The sequence below is a fragment of the Culex quinquefasciatus genome, chromosome 1 (assembly GCF_015732765.1).
Source record: "Culex quinquefasciatus strain JHB chromosome 1, VPISU_Cqui_1.0_pri_paternal, whole genome shotgun sequence".
In the NCBI taxonomy this organism is placed as follows: Eukaryota; Metazoa; Arthropoda; class Insecta; order Diptera; family Culicidae; genus Culex; species Culex quinquefasciatus.
The window spans coordinates 50,347,400-50,364,353 of NC_051861.1; the positions used below are offsets into that span (position 1 = coordinate 50,347,400).

Here is a 16,954-nt window from a genome sequence, read left to right on the forward strand (position 1 = left end):
TTTGGAGAAAAAAATACTTTTTCGCTCGTAGGCTGCCATTTACACCAAAACTAATATTTCTTTAAATTTCATTCGACGTTCCATAGGGATTGAGTTGGGTTACAATGTCCTTTCATTAGGTTTGGCCAACATTAGGAATATACCCAGAATCCAGGGCTGTCTCATTGTTCCCCACTCATTTCAGCCCATGGGTAACAATGAGACACTTCGATTTTTCTTCATTAAACTTTTCAAAATCAAAACATGAATTGAAAGTGATTTTTGGCATATTTATAGAGTTTTAAACTCATTTAACCAAAAATACAAAATTATTTGGTATAAATATATGAATTTTACAAAATTTAAATACTTTTTAGTATAACTATTGTTAATTAAACTTTCATGTTGGCAAAATTGCTCTAAAATGTTCAAGGCAAGTCACCTGCTATGGGACAATACAAAAACGTTGTTTTACTAGAAAAGTATTGATTTTCATAGAGTGTCTCATTGTTCCCCAGCTGTCTCATTGTTCCTGCCAAGTGCGTCTACAATGAGACAGTTGAATAACTCTGGCTGTAGATGTCGGATCGATCTCATATGTTGGTCAATGTTAGAACACATTAAAAGAAAGAAAATGTAACAAAAAGCTCATTAAAACATGCTGATGAAAAAAATAGAAAAATCGTTGAAAGTGTCTCATTGATGACTACCCTACCCTACGTCAAGGAACAAAAAAAGACAAGACAAAGTTTGTCGGGTTAGGCTTGTTTTTTTATTATAATAATTTTCGCGATTCCAATGTGAAACTATCTACCTACTTCTCCTGTCATTATTGAATGACAAAACGGCCAACTCTTCATTGCCAAAAACAACAGTACTGAATTAGTAGTTTTTGCCATTCCGTCGTGAAACTTCTTACTTTTCCTGTCATTCTCGAGCAGCCTACTTTTCTCTACCAAAAATAACAGAATCGAATAGTAACCCTTTTCAAAACAAATGTTGAAAAGTTGTAACTTTTAACACTTGTTTGGAAATGTATTACTTTTCAACATTTTTTTATTTAAACGATTCATTGACTAAATACTTAATACAGCTATTCCCCACGAAAACAGAATGATTCGAAAAAAAAAGTTCTCCGATCGGGCTCAAAATTTGTCTGGGGGTTCCTTGGCCGAAATAATTAGACCCATATTTTTTGTTTGGCCATTACGGTGACCTACGCCGTGTTAGAGTGGTCCGAAAAATGGCAATTTTCGTCGATTTTCGCAAAAACCACTTTAAAAAAAAACATATTTCCGCGCCATTTCTTCCGATTTTAAACGCAAAAGAAAGGTGATTAGTTTGGCTATTTGGAAAAAAATAGTAAGAAGTTTCAAAAATCTAGCTTAACAATTGAAAAGGTCGTATGAAAACTTAAAATGCTCTTTGAAGGTCTCGAGACCAAAGAGCCTTTGTCTGAAAATATTTTTACCTGATTCCTCGGAAAATTTTACACAATATATTAAAAAATGGTTAAGTAATGTTTTCAATACTCTGAGATACGATTTTTTTTAATTAAAAACTGGTTTTTTCGACGCGCCACGCGCAAAAATGGGAAAATGACGAAAACGGGAAAAATCGTCTTTTTTCGCTTGAAAATTTCAGCGATGTGTAACTATTGTAAAACTAGGACACGACTAACTCAGCTTAAGGGCATGAGGCACTTGAGGTATTATCTAAGGGTCGGCTGCGCTACGGTCGTCAAACAGAGGAGATCGCGGACAAGGACTTAAACGTTCACTTTTCTTTGTAGGTCGGGTTCAATAATTTAATAAATAGTAATTCGTTTTAAAGTGTTTTATTGTAAGTGTATGTGTGTGTATGTGAAGGGAGGGGGTTTAGACGCTGCCGGTACGTACCGCTGCTACCTTGACGACAACGACTTCTGGGCCGAATCCGTTCGGCCGGCGAGCGCTCGCGTACTGGTGGACACCGGTTCTCCGGAACAGTGTCGACGGTGGTGGTGGTGGTGGTGTAGAGCACGGCTGGAATCTCAGGCCTTCCCTCTTTGACGCAATCGGGCGACCTGGGACCTGCCCAATCCGGCCAACCCGAGAAGGGGAAACGCTCCTTGGGAATTAGGACCTCCCGGTCCGAGCGTGCTCCTTGGTGTTGATGGCCACCCTGGCCAGAGCAAAACGACGATCCTTGACGGGTTAGACGTAGCAGCTGGCTCCTCCGCTCTTACTACTGCTAGGCCGAGAGTGTGCGATCGGGGTGACGGACCAGCTTCCTGCTGACCGACAAAATGGCCGTTAAACGGCAACACAAAAGGTCCTGGCGATGTAGGGTGCTTCGCGCACAATTTCCACCTTGCACTCACTACTAATTTTAGCTCTACGAATTAACGTCTTGATCGCACACTTGCCTGAGGGGAATAGACCGATGGCGGCCTTCCCTAGATTCCTTTAAGCCTCCGATGCCAGTGACACGGCATGACGTCACAGAGGGAGGTCACACCACCCTCTGGAGTCGTTCCATTTTCCACCCACCGGAGATGGATTCTGTAGTTTGTTATTCTTGTTGATATTGGTCCCACCTTGTTGTTGTGTTGTATCAGTGTGTTAACAAATTGTGTTTTTCAATCGTTTTGTACCAAATCCCTACTAGCTGGTTTATAATTTTATTTGTTTCCCTTTTCCCTACTAACCATAACCTTGAAGATCGTGAACGTTCGCATTTAATTATATATAAGTTAAGGAAACCTGTAACAACGGTTACAGATGTTAGGGTACTAAAAGATACGCATTTAAATTACAAAAAATGGTACCATAACATGTAAAGGTCACCGCAGACCTCGTGGACACTTTTTTGGGAATCTGAATCTGTAAGTAAGTTTTATCCACGAGAACAAAGAAAGTCCATACATTTTTGGGTATGTTATTTTATTATTTTTATTTTTTTCTTCTTATTCTCGATGATAACGACTTTCTGATAACAAAATAAGATATTTTAACAGGACTTGTTATTGAAATGCCCTCCGTTTTGTATTACCTGCAATTGCAAATGAAAAGGTGAAATTCCACTCGTTGCTAAAGATGTTTGTTTCAGCACTCGTCGTATTAATCCCTCTCTGTAAACCTCCTTATATAAATGTAAGAAACATACAGAAACATATTTTTTTGTAACTTTGTTGTTGATCATACACAGAGAAAAAGATTTCCCAAAATCGTGAACAAGCGTTCATGAAAATGGGAACCACGAACAAATCTCCGTGTATCATTTTTAACAAGCTATCCTTCCTGTTGGCCGACGGGTTTGCACCTCGACCACCAATCCAAAAGTGCGAATTCAAATCGCACACAATTTAAGCCGTTTGTGATAATATTCTAATCACAACTCCTAATGCCTAATTTCAAAAAGACCGATCAGAATTTTATCCTACTTGAACCTTCTGCTCATGAGACTGAAGCTGTAACCATTGAGCCACGGAGTCAGTATAAACACTCTCTGCCAAAATGTTTACTTAAAAAAAGCAATGGCTTCATTCTTCCAGCTGTGGTGTTGACACACTTTGCCACGCGTCATTTAAGGGGTTGTATTTATTCGAGAGGATAAAGACTTTTATTGATGCCAGCAATAACTTGGCTACCACCTTATCGCATTATAGATAATACTTCTCATAGGCACTTTAGAGAGGAAAAATCATGAAGGTAAAAATTCCGGTGTTTGCTTCTTTTAAACGCACAATGCATAAGTAAATATTTATTTGAAGAATATATGAATTCCACCTCAAACGTATCAGCACTCGAAATTCACTTTTTTGATCAAGCTTAAATTTGGTAAAACTGTTGATACCATCAAAACAAGCAAAAACCCCGATTTTCTTCCAAAACCGACACGGTTTTCATTTGATCCCAAAGTGGACTGCGTAAATCGATTCTACGTTTTTTTTCTTTAAATTGAGTTCTATTTGTATTAACCTTCTACAATTTTTGGTTCTTGAGATAAATTTACGCTTTATCAGAAGAAGTTCAATTCAATTTTGAACTTTTTTGTGTTTAAGATGGAATGATTCTGATTTGCACCTGAAATATTTTAGTCTGTTAATTGAGCATGAATTCTACAACAAGCGTTTTTACCAAGCTTTAGATTTTTGTGCTAACTGAACGTAAAATTGATAAATGAGCAGTACTAACATAAAGCTCTCTGTCTTATCATATCAGTCATTTATTACCGCTTGATAACCGATGCCTGAGATGTGGAAAGTACATAAACAGAAACACGTTTGTTATAAGGAAACGCTATTTTTATTATCAGTCAACCTTGTACAAGGATGTTAAACCCTTGTTGGATATTTGTGTTTTTATAAGGTTTTCAAATTTTGTTTTACCTAAAGACAACATCAACATCCGGTAAAACCAACCAAACCTTTACTTTGTCATAGTAGTGGTTCTATTCGTTCGTTAGCAAAAAAGCAAACATGTTAATAATATTATGATTTCGCTTTAAAGTAGTTGTTGAAGGAATTACTAAAAAAAACGAAAACGAAGTTGACTTAATAGCTGTCGGCCACCATTGCTAGTACCAACCACTAGTGTCTTCCTTTTATCTACAAGGACTTCGCCGCCCTGGGCTCCTAATTTTTGAAAGTATGGCACGGAGGCATACCGAATACCCATATTTACACAAAGAATTTTAGATTTACTCAAACCATCTAAAAAACATGGAAGAATAAGAAATTGATCTACAGCAATGTTTGGAAAAATTACTAAAACTAGCTCCTCTCATCAGAATTATCTTTTAAAATCGTTAGAAAGCCCGTTTTTTCCTGATTTATTATACAAATAATGAGGGCAAATTTATAGTTTAATAAAAAATATCTTCAAATAAATGCTATTTCATTGAGCACATCAAGTTGATTCAGGGAAAATTAGGCCGTTGCAAATATTTTTCAAAGTTTATGTCCCCCCCTCCCCTTCAAAATCGCTCCGAAAGATCAGGGGGCAAAAAAATATTTTTTCCAAAAAAAATATAATTTAAATGGAAACAGATATTTTATGTACAGCACCGCAAAGAGTTTTTTTTTCGGCGAAAATATAACATCTCTTCAATACTTGGAAATTTTGAAAACTAATGATTGTAAAACAACTGGGCAGGTGTAAAATGCATTTTAAAACACTTTTTCCATTCAAATGTTAATACCATGGCTTGTAATTTCATTTTTTATATTTTTTATTTTTTTGCCGCCCCCCCCCCCCCCCTACCGCTCGACTTCGGCCAGAGTCGAGAGATATAAACCTCAAAAAATATTTGCAACGGCCTTAGTAAGTTGAGGTTAATCGAATTTTAGTTATTCAGAGCTCCAAACGTTAAATGTTTTAAGGTATTTCAACATAACGTTAAAAAACCCTTTCATCGGATGTTTTTAACATCAAAATCATCAAAATATTTTGTACAAATTTATCCTCGAACCTTGTGACCTAATTAGGTCGTCCAAAACATAGAACCATGCTCCACTTCTGAAAGTCTATAAATAAAAACCCTTCTCGAGAATCAGCTGCGTGAACGTGAAGCGCACGTTTCCTCGCGCGTCGGATTCCAAACATCGACAAAGCCGATAAAAAAGCAAAACATTCCACTTCCACCATGCGAAACGCCGCACCACATGGCTTTTCTTCGCTTGGAATGTCTGGATGCGCCCATCTTCAAGAACTAACTTCCGAACGGACACTTGACTTGGATGACTTACCACACACACTCTCTTATCAATGCGGCTCCACCAACTGCGATGACCTAGTTCCACGTGCTATCGGCGGCAACCTCAGTCGTTGGCATTCATTTGCATTCCCTTGAAAAACTCTCCAAAGAGTCCACCTATATACTAGACACCAACAACAACACTACAGTCATTCCCAGTGGAAACACAACACCTTGCGGCCAACCAAACCGCTAGCGAATTCGTCCGCGATCGCAACCAGACTTTACGGCACTTGCCCCGAGTTTTAGTACGCCGTAAACTAATCACCAAACATCGAATCGATAGACCAAGTGCACTAGATAACACTGCTGACCAAGAACTGCGCGTGACCCAAAGTTGGCACTTGGCAGCGACGTGTGTGCTTCCTCCGGAAAGTTCCGCGATCCGATCCCCGCGCGTGATCGACTACCGTTTGCAGTTGATCGATCGAGACTTAAGCCAGCGCTCCCTCGGTGGTTGTTGCGGCTTCGTCGGCGGCATCAACTAGACTACCGGCTTGAGTCGCGTTGCGCGCGTCACAGTCCAGCCAGCAATCGACTGCCGAGCGATGTGTTGGATTTCTCAAGAAACAGCAACAACTGCAACAACATCAGCAGCAGCAGCAACCGCATACCAACACAAGCAACGGACGGCGCCGACGACGACGACGGATCAGCTGGTTGACTTGAACGCGCGTGCGAGGAACGCCGCTGAAAATGGACAAATCCCTGGAAAAGCCACTACAACTGAGCTATCGGTATACTAAACGCGTAGAATACCAAGCGTAAAAAAAGTCGTGCGCTTATGATCCAAGGAACTTAAATGATTTGATTATATTTGTTCTTATTAATTTATTTAAATGGGAAAAGCATGTGTTTTCACCTGACATCTATTATCGGCTAGCTCGATTATAGCTATAGTCGAGACTTTGAAAAATTTCACAACTCATAAACGAATCACGATTTTATTTTTGATGTCTTAATTTTGATTGTCGAGCTCAAGTAACTTAACTAACCCCTTAACTAATCTAAAGTGATGTAAAATTTGTAAATCAAAGATGGCGGCCAAAATGAAGGTGATGAAATCTAGATCTTTTTTCAAAACTATCAATGCGCCATGGATTTTCTATGTTGATAGGACCTTTTGAAAAAGTAAGCGAGAAATATTGAGCAAAATGCATTTCAGTAATTCGAGCCAAACATTTCATTAGGGCACAAAAGCAAAAACCGCGATTCGAGAAAATCGCTTGCAAAACATTGACAACTTGTTTCAATTCCTATTTAAAAAATAAGCATGACTGATGGTATTTTTACTGATGATTCGATAAAACACACCATTATCCTCAACTCTGCTTTACTGCTTCTTAATTTATGTTGATTTTCGCAATAAAACTCATAATTTTAAAAAATCTCGTTATTAGGCCCTTTTAGCTTTCCAACTGCTGTTCATAATGGGCCCTTTCTAAATGCAATTTCGAAGAGAACTAAAAGGGCACTAAAGCGCTGTCACCGGATTGTTGTTTTGAATGATGTTTATGGGCCCTTTTGTTTAGTTAGAAATAATGAGGAATTCAGTGGAAATTTTGATAATTGGTGAAGTTTTATGATCGAATGGAGCAGATAAGGTATGTGAAACATTAAAATTCTTCAAAAGTGTACTGAACAGCAGCCGCGGGCCGTATTCAATATTGTATTTCGACGAAGTTTTTTTTTCTGCAGAAACCCTTGGTGAAACGTTAACCAAACTTTGTTTTGAAGTGAATTAGTGTTAAGAATGTATGAAAAGTTCACTTTATAACATAGAAAGTTCCTTAACCACGAAAAACTAACGAAAAAGAAAAGGGCACAATTGAACTTTTTTTCTGGTTTGGAGTGAACATTGTTATGTGCCCTTTTGTTTTTTTGATTTTTTCAATAGGAAATTGTTTGCTATCAATCTGATTCTTGGAGGGCATGTAGGGAGTGTACTATGGAGTGGAATAGTGGAATAATCCCGAATGTTTACTTTTTGGTTTTGTGCCCTAATGAAATGTTTGGCTCGAATTCTCCGCCAACTCACACGAAATCGGAAAAAGTTGTGCCGAACCCTCTTTGATTTACGTGAAACTTTGTCCTAAGGGGAAATTTTTGTCCCTGATCACGAATCCGAGCTCCATGTTTCGATATCTCGTGACGGAGAGGTTTGGAAATTTGTTTTCAAAGAAATTTCTATGTAAAATTGGACGCCCGATTTGATCGCGTTCTCAGAATTCCGAAAAAACGTATTGTTCAACGAAAAAAATACAAAATACAAATTTATTCATTTGCTTTTGCAAATAATTTGCAAAACACATTTTTAGAGCTTGGACGTCCAAGTGCTAAAAAACGAGGGTGCAAAAAAGAGATCGCGTCCAACACGGTCGTATAAATATGAATGACACTGTGTGACGAACAAGACGGTAATGGTAGAAGGCACGTTACGGCTGGATGGAACTGCTAGGAAGTTGTACTTAAACCATCAATATGGGTGCCGACGCGTGATGAGCTATATCTTCAACGTTACCTGTTGATGAGGTGCGGGGCAAAGTGGCATCAATTGATTATTTTTTTTGTAATTTATTGACAACATCTGAGAAAGTTCATTCGAGGTTTCCCGAGCGATCATGCTTCCTCTAGTTTCATCATCACCCAAACACATACATACGAGTGGTGAAAGATTAGCTCTACAAACAAAACACACATTGCACCGTCGCGGGCATTGATGTCACTATCAGCAGCCCAGGAGCAGCTGCTTCTGATGATTAGAATTCACGCGGTGAGAGAGGAATGGTGAAACAAAAATAATAGTTAAATCCATGATTGCTTCCTTGGGTTGTTATAATTTTTATTTGGTGTTACAGTCGACTCTCTGGCTGTCGATCTTCTCGATATCAATATTGCTCCATCTATCGATGAATTCTTCAGTCCCTTCAAACTGCATACTTCGATTGGCTTTATTCCTCGATATTTTCTCTTGCTTGAAGGATCTCTTCCTCGACGGTCACTTGGATACTGTTTGCTTTAAAAATCTCTTCCGGTTGTCAATATTGTCACTATCTCATGGCTTGCATAGACATTTTTCTTTGCAAAACGAAGCTTTGAAGGGTGTTTGACATTAGTTTGTTTTTGTTTGTCGGACGTTGCCATGATTCTCTCCCATAGCTGGGTACCAAGAAAAACATATTTTCAATCGAATTTTCATTTTGCATCGTTCTGTAAACTGATGATTCTCTTCCTCGACGGTCCCTTGGATATTGACAACCAGAGAGTCGACTGTAATTAGTTGATTTTTAACAAGGTCGCAACATTTGTTAAAAGGAAAAAAATATGAATACAAAAAAGTCATTTTATAACATGAAAAATATGATCAAATTTCAACGTTTGTTCTGATCATGTAAATTTATCTTTGACTTTTAACATTAATGCATGTTTAAGATAGCATGCCAATGAGTTGGTACTATTGTCAAAAACAAGCAGTTAGTTAGACATATTTTTTAGAGATTAAAAAGCATAGATAAATGTTGGGTTATTTTAAATATTTCGTCGCTCTCGTGCTATTATGCAGTGTTCCGATTTTGAGCGCGAGTAGCGCGACGCGAGCTAGCTCACGTTTGCTCATGCTCGTGTTTGCTCATTTATTTTATGAGCGAAAATGCTCATTGCTCGCGCTCGCGCTAATTTTTGCTCATTGAACAAAATGAGCGGCATTTTTTTACCTGTAACGGGTAAAAGATAATAATTTTTTTATTAGCAGAGCTTCGAGGTTGTTTTTTTTAATGAAGGCTTGAATAGGATAATCTTAAGAATATTGGATGAAGTTATTTGTCATATTTTTTTGTTTTGAAACTTGTTTTGGAGTCAGAGTTAAGGGGTTAAGGTGTTACATTAAGATCTGTACACAGTAAAAATACCATAGAAATATTACATCTGGGAAGTACGGTCTTTTATGTTAGAAAAATACGTAATTTTACTTCTGAAAATGTGTAATTTTGCCACTTTTCTAGTGTAATGCAACTTTTTCCGTCTAAACACACCGTCTGTACACTTTTTACTGTGTAGAAATAATTCGATTAATAAAAAAAAGTTGATAATAGAGTGACACGTGAAAGTAAACTATTTAATAAAGCTGAAAAGTATCTTTTAAGGAACACAAATATGTTTTCTTGGTAATACGTTTAGTCATGTTTTAATTCCTGGGCACCTCATCTTGTTTAGTCAATTGTTTGTAAATAATTTTGCGTAATAAATGTCAAATCTGTGTCTTAAATACAGTCGACTCTCTGGTTGTCAATATCCAAGGGACCGTCGAGGAAGAGAATCATCAGTTTACAGAACGATGCAAAATGAAAATTCGATTGAAAATATGTTTTTCTTGGTACCCAGCTATGGGAGAGAATCATGGCAACGTCCGACAAACAAAAACAAACTAATGTCAAACACCCTTCAAAGCTTCGTTTTGCAAAGAAAAATGTCTATGCAAGCCATGAGATAGTGACAATATTGACAACCGGAAGAGATTTTTAAAGCAAACAGTATCCAAGTGACCGTCGAGGAAGAGATCCTTCAAGCAAGAGAAAATATCGAGGAATAAAGCCAATCGAAGTATGCAGTTTGAAGGGACTGAAGAATTCATCGATAGATGGAGCAATATTGATATCGAGAAGATCGACAGCCAGAGAGTCGACTGTAATTTTCACATCAATTATCTTATTTATATGCTGGAGTCGATCCAAATAAATAAATGAGAAATGAGCGTGCTCACAAGTAAAAACATGTTTTAATTTAAAACAAAAATCGATTACCATCCTATTTACAGCTTATTTAAGACCTAAAAATTCCGTTCCTTGACAGTTTACTCTAAATTTGAAAGTGAAATAAGCTAAAAAGAGTGTCTGGGATTCTTAGTAAATTAAGACACTTTACTTGCGTGTCAGCCATTTTTCATTTATCGGGAAATTAATCAAAACTAGTTTTCTAAATTATCAAACTCTAAAAAAATATACAGGCTGACAACATTAAAGTTTCATAAATTTACCATTACCACATTGATCACACAAAAAACTGGGGTAGAAAAGTATCCCCCGCAATCGACCGCGATCAATTTTTGACAGTTGAACGCCAACGAATAATTTGATGAATTTACCGCGGTTAACCAAAATTAAATTACCAATGCAACTTTGATGAGTTCATGTCCCTTTTTCGCGATGAAATTATCTTCAAAAGTGGCAATGCAATTGGCCTGTGCCAGATTCATAAACAATACTAAAAATCTACCTGTTTTGCTGATGAGCGCGAACGCATGCGTTGAGCATGAGCGAGCACGAGCTACCTGTTAAGTCCTCATGCTCATGAATGAGCGAGCACGGGTTCTGGCTCGCTCGCTCATTCGCAACCCTGTTAAACCAAAATTCATCTGTTATCTTGTGACAACGACCATTTAGTTCTCGAGAAAATTGATTTAAATTTTGATGGTTAATATTTTATGATCTATGAATGATGGAGTCAAACCTTTTAAAGCAATCGGTACGTATACTATCGCTGAACAAACGCTCCAAGTTCCAGCCATTTTTTTAACACCAGTTAATAGATACAGATAACAATGTAATCAGAAATCAGAAAAGCACGGGTCACAAGTTTGTTTTGAAAGGAAAAAAATGTACTACGAATCACAAATGTGCACGGTATCCCTAAACAAACTAAAATAAGCTTGAATGAATAGTTTGACCAAAAATAGCACGATCATTGTGACGAGAATTTGTTCTATGTCACAAGTGTGTATTGCGATATCCGGGAAACGGTAGCGAATTTCCATAATCGGGTTGAATAATCTTGTAGGTTTTATTGAGTTTAACAAAACGTCATCATTACATCATTTTCGACCAAAATGGTCGTTGTCACAAGATAGCACACAATAGACGAAATGACGACCCAACTCGACATTTTTAAAGTTGATGTCGGTAAACGCATTAGTTTCGTCAGGGTATGATAGATTTGGGCTCTCGGAACACGTCCCAAATGACAGAATTGAATTTTAGTGAATTTTCTGCCGGGTTTTAATGCTATAGAATTAACTTAAGCAACCATGAGCACCTCTTATTTTTGAGCACCCACCTGTATCTGTGGGATACCAAAAATAAGAGGGAGCGCATGGTTGCTTAAGATGATTCAGCAGCAGTTGCCCCTTTCCATATGCAACAACTCTTCTGAAGACACCAAAGCTCCAAAACTTCATCTTTTTACGTAAAATCCATTTTCCACCTAATTTTGCGATCTGGACCACTGTGCATTGTACTCTCGACTTAAATGTTAATTTGATTCAAGTTATTTTAAGAAACATTTACAAAATCGGAAAATTAATTAAATTTTAATTCGAATGCATTTTACACCATGAAAGTTGAAAAAGAGGTGGCGCAAAAGTCCGCCTGCCGATACCGCAATGCGCTTATAACACGCCGTACACTAAGTGATAGGAAATACACTTATTTTCCAATCGTCGCGCGCATTTCTGGAGCAACATTTGAAAGGCACGCATACAACAGATAGAACTATTTTTTAGTATTCCGAGAGAACAGGTATCTTTTTAACATAATTCTCAGTATGGGAATGTTTTTGTGAAAAAGTTACTTTAAGTCTGAGAATCAGCAAATCATTTCAAGCGGTCAAAATGCTTATCCTCCCTTTTCTCGTGTTGCTTCAGACTTTTGAGGCCTCTTGGCAATGGGGCGTTGATGACGGCGACGAAAGGGTGACAAGCAAACGATCGATCAAGTGGGATATATTGTCACGAACACGTGCAAAAATGATTGCCGATATGATTAGCGAGCGGACAAGAGGCGGGTAAGTTTACTTCTACGTGGAAAAATGTGGAGGATTTGGTGGCGTTTGAAATAATTGAAAATGTTTTATGATCTTCGATTATTATGAAAATTCATGTAGTTACAACTTTTTTCAAATGTTTAACTTCTCTCAGAAAACTAAACTCTCACCATTAATCCGGCATCACTAGTTTGCTCGTACTAGCACTCAGAATCTAGCCACAAACGTTTTTGTCATCACTCGCTTATCACTAAACTGGGTGATGTTTGTTTACATCGGACTTAGGTAATTATCAGCATGCTAGCCAGTGCACATATTTGAACACTCCAGGCCCCCCTTAGTAGTGTTGTGTTGTCTATAGTTTAGTTTAGTTGTCGATATGAACCAAGCTTGTAACCAGTTAGCACTGAAACACGAACTCTAACACTTACTTCTAGCGAATCAAAAAAACGACTGTAACTTAACGCTTACATGTATATCAACTAACACGATCTCAAGTGAATACATTGCTAATTATGACGATATCAGAGTGAGAGAGATATCACCCAAGTTCATCATCTTTGAAATCCGTATCACGGAAAAGTTTGTCGACTCAACTAGAGCGTCCAATTTCCCGGGGTTACAAAATCACGGGAAACGGGAATTTTTAACAAATTTCCCGGAAAACCCCGGGAAATTTGAGATTTATTAAAAATTATTCTGATCCTGGTTCTAATTAATATTTTGCAACAAAATTGTATAAAAAAGCATTCAATGATTAAAATAAATGTGAGGGTCAATTAATGCCTCAAATGCTTGAAAAAACAAAAAACAGCAAGAAAATTATTATTGTTATTATTATTAGCATTATTATAAAAAAAAAGTATTTTTCATATTATTTTTCTATTCCCTGTGTTTGGAAAGCAACCAAAATTAATCCATGCTTCAAAGCCATTAAATTGCCAATAAATGTCTGTGAACAGCAGAGAATATAATAAAGAATTCTAGCAAAATACTGTAATAGGGTCGAAGCCGAAGTGTAAACAAAAAGTCTATCCTGCTCGTTCCTAAGGTAAACATCAACTGACGTGAGCAGGATAAACTCTTTGTTTACGCTTCAGCTTCGGCCCTATTACAATGTTTTGCTAGAATTATAAAGACACAACGAGTTGAAATGAAAAAATAAATCATGAAGAAAATATGTTTATGTTAGCAAATCTTTTTCCAGAACAAATCTTACTTGTTTGAACTTATAAAAAAATAAATAAACATTGAATTTACCTTAAAAATTTTGTTTTTAATATTTGAAGCGTGATTTTGAAATATGTTTGCATTTTTTTGAACACCTTTTCTATATAATACGAAGTAGTTTTTTAATGATTAATCTTAATAATTGATTTTGGTTAAAAGTTTGTTTTAGTTTACATGCTTTGTCATATTAAAACCTTTTACGCCCTTGTTAGCTCAAGTGCTATAAAAACTATAAACTTTAAGCTGAAATTTCTCGAGCACGTTTAACAAATTAATCAAATTCTTCTTGCACAACCCTCTTTGAGCCATCTAATGATATTTTTTTCAATTTTCATCCATGGTGAACAAAATCGTAAAAACATTTTTTTGATCTTGGTGGAAAGAGATACCTTATTTTCAAATAATACACAGAAAAAAAATCATGGTGATATTACATCCGGGAAGGGGTACATCTTTTATGTCATGAACGGCCCGAGCGGTTTAGGCTTTCAGGATTTTTGTGATATTTACTTGTAGAGTCAAAACAGATCAGTAAACATCACTTATCTGTATATTACACTTTTTGAAGATTACATTAATGCGGTAACACTTTCAACTTCTACGCGCACGATCACATCACTCAACTTTTTGTTGCTAATTTCATTAAGACTTTCGTCGATCCAATTCTCTATGTTGAAGCCAGACTTGTCCTCCAGACCTCTGCGCCGAGCCATGCCAGACCCCGAACTCCTAAGTCCCGGGTGGACTCTTCACGGCAGCTAAGTCCCGGCGGACTCTTCACGGCGGCTAAGTCCCGGCGGACTCTTCACGGCGGCTAAGTCCCGGCGGACTCTTCACAGCGGCTAAGTCCCGGCGGACTGCGGCCTCCACCGCTAAGTCCGGCTGGACTGGGGCCTCTGCTACTGGTGGCTGCTGGCGGGTCTGGCTGGTCAGGGGCGTCTTCTGGAACTGGAACTGGACTGGAGTTGAGCTGGCTGGAACTGACTGGAACTTATTCTGGAACTAACTTCCTCCTCAAGAATTTTGGGGTTTTTATAGTCAGTCCCCGAAAACTCTACTAAATTTTGTTCTACTAAAAGTGGTCCGTTTCGATGAGAAGCATCGATGAACCTCATGAATTAAATTATGCAGACCTCTGCAATTCTTCATGACTTTCCGTATGGTGTAGTGAGTACACCTCAAAATCGGAAGTCATGGGTTCGAACCATTGTCGTGAAACTTTGAATTATGTTATTGGAATATCAAAATTATGTTCCTCAAATATTCTCAAAAATGTAAGTTAATAATGAGAAGGTCGAATTCTCCATTGAACAAACATGCCAATGAATTTGGTTAAGCCACACCTTCAATTTCCCCTGTGAAATAACATCGCACATTCATAATTGAAAGCTTAACCATTTTATTGATTGCCTAACAATTGGCGAAATTTAATAAAGGGCTTTTCAGGTGAGGATGACTCATGATCCACACCTGTACATAAGCTTAATTATTTGTCGCGCAACGCGAGTCGACGGGTAAAATTATTTATGCTTGCGTAAGCGCGCATGGTCAGAACTGTGGTGAGGATCGAAAAATGGACAAATTTAATGATTTAAATTTGAGGTCGCTGCATTCCCCCACACTTACCAGCTAGATGTTTGTATTCTTGAAAAGCATTAAGAACATCTATCGAAAGTTATTTGTAGGTTGGAAGAATATTCCTAAAATTAATAATTTGATTTGTGAAAAAAATACTTTGCAAACAATCATAAAAAAATATAAATGGCTGGCTATAAAAAAACTGATTTAAAAAAATTGGTTCGGTTAATCTCCCCCACACTTATCAGCTAGATGATCGTCTGAAAGAAATGATCATCTATGGAAAGAATATTGTCGGGTGTAGTGATCGCGCGGTTTACAATCTGTTCTTCTTGTGCTTTCTTGTAAATTGCTTTAGAATTATAATTGCTCTTTTGATTTTTCTACTATAAAATTATTTTCATTACTCTTTTGATCTTCTGTCCTGTTAAATTACTTGAATTACTGTTTTGAACTTCTCTTGTAAAAATATTTTCATTGAAACTGATTTAAATAAACTTGCATTTGAAATTAATTTTCATTATCTCTCCTAAAAAAATAATTGCATTTTTCCCACTGTAAGCAAAATTTGTTGTTGTTGTAGAGCTGTGTTGATCGGCTGGTTGTTATTCGTCGTCGTCTTTCATCAATAATCGTCTTCATCGTGAGGCTATTCATTCCACAGTGACTTGGTCAATTGGTCCGTTTTCGAGGCTAAGGTGTTTAATTTCGTCGATTAGTGCAATTGTTGTTTCCATCATGAATTATGCTTCATAACTCAACTGTGAGTTGACTGTGGTCAATTTTGAGAGTGCATTGACTTCTCTCTTGCTGAGTATTGTGAATTGTTCGTAAATCCAGTATTTTTGTCCAAAATTGACTTTTCCGGTTGCTTTGTATCTTTGACAATCTCAAATTATTGACATCGGTTGATGTAATTCTTTTTTCAAATGTTTAGGAAATGTTGTTTGTCCAAAATTGTCTTTTCGTGTAATTTGCAACTTTGGCTTTTGTTAATTAATGACATCGGATGATGTTATCATTTGTTTATCATGATCTTCTCCTTTCCAATAGTTTCAGACGTGCAGTATGATCTCAACTTGCATTTTTGTTGCATAATTGATATTTCGCATTTCAATCATCTTTGCTTCGCTTAATTCCACATTTTGATTGGTAATTTGTTTTACGTGAATGTCTCGTTACTAGAATTGTGTCTTAATTCGACTTGATCCTCATTGATTTACAGCAACATCAACACCGTTACCTGTTCAACTTCCCGCATGACTTTGCCACTCACCATCTTGCCATCACAAACTTCTGCATACGAACGCGTAGAACTTCTCAGCATACGAACGCGTCGATCATCTCAAGTCGTCTCGTCTCTGCCATATTTTGCTTCAGTTTTTTTTAGTTTTGTTTCTCTCACACAAATTTCTTAATTGTTTTCTTCGCATGAACAATATTTTATAATTTTCAGGAATCTATCATTCAATTTATGTGTAAAATTGAATTCAAATTTACTTATACAATTTTATACATCTTCTTGATATACTGATACTAAAAAAAAAATTCAGTTCTAATTGACTATTGTTTTTATACTTGAATAAAAAAAATAACTCTTTAAAGTTTTTCATTG

At 37.1% G+C, this 16,954-nt stretch overlaps 1 protein-coding gene across 2 annotated transcripts in view; it reads right to left on the reverse strand.

The window, feature by feature from the left end:
* Positions 1-16,954, reverse strand: part of LOC6035336 (chloride channel protein 2) — a 79,830-nt gene that overhangs the window by 46,759 nt on the left and 16,117 nt on the right. Inside the window, exon 1 of one of the 2 annotated variants that reach the window (XM_038248438.1) lies at positions 5,711-6,234. The exons of the other annotated variant lie outside the window; for it this stretch is intronic. The gene's annotated coding sequence lies outside the window, so the exon portion shown is untranslated. Of the gene's footprint in view, positions 1-5,710; positions 6,235-16,954 lie in introns of those variants that run through there. 2 annotated transcript variants of the gene reach the window in all.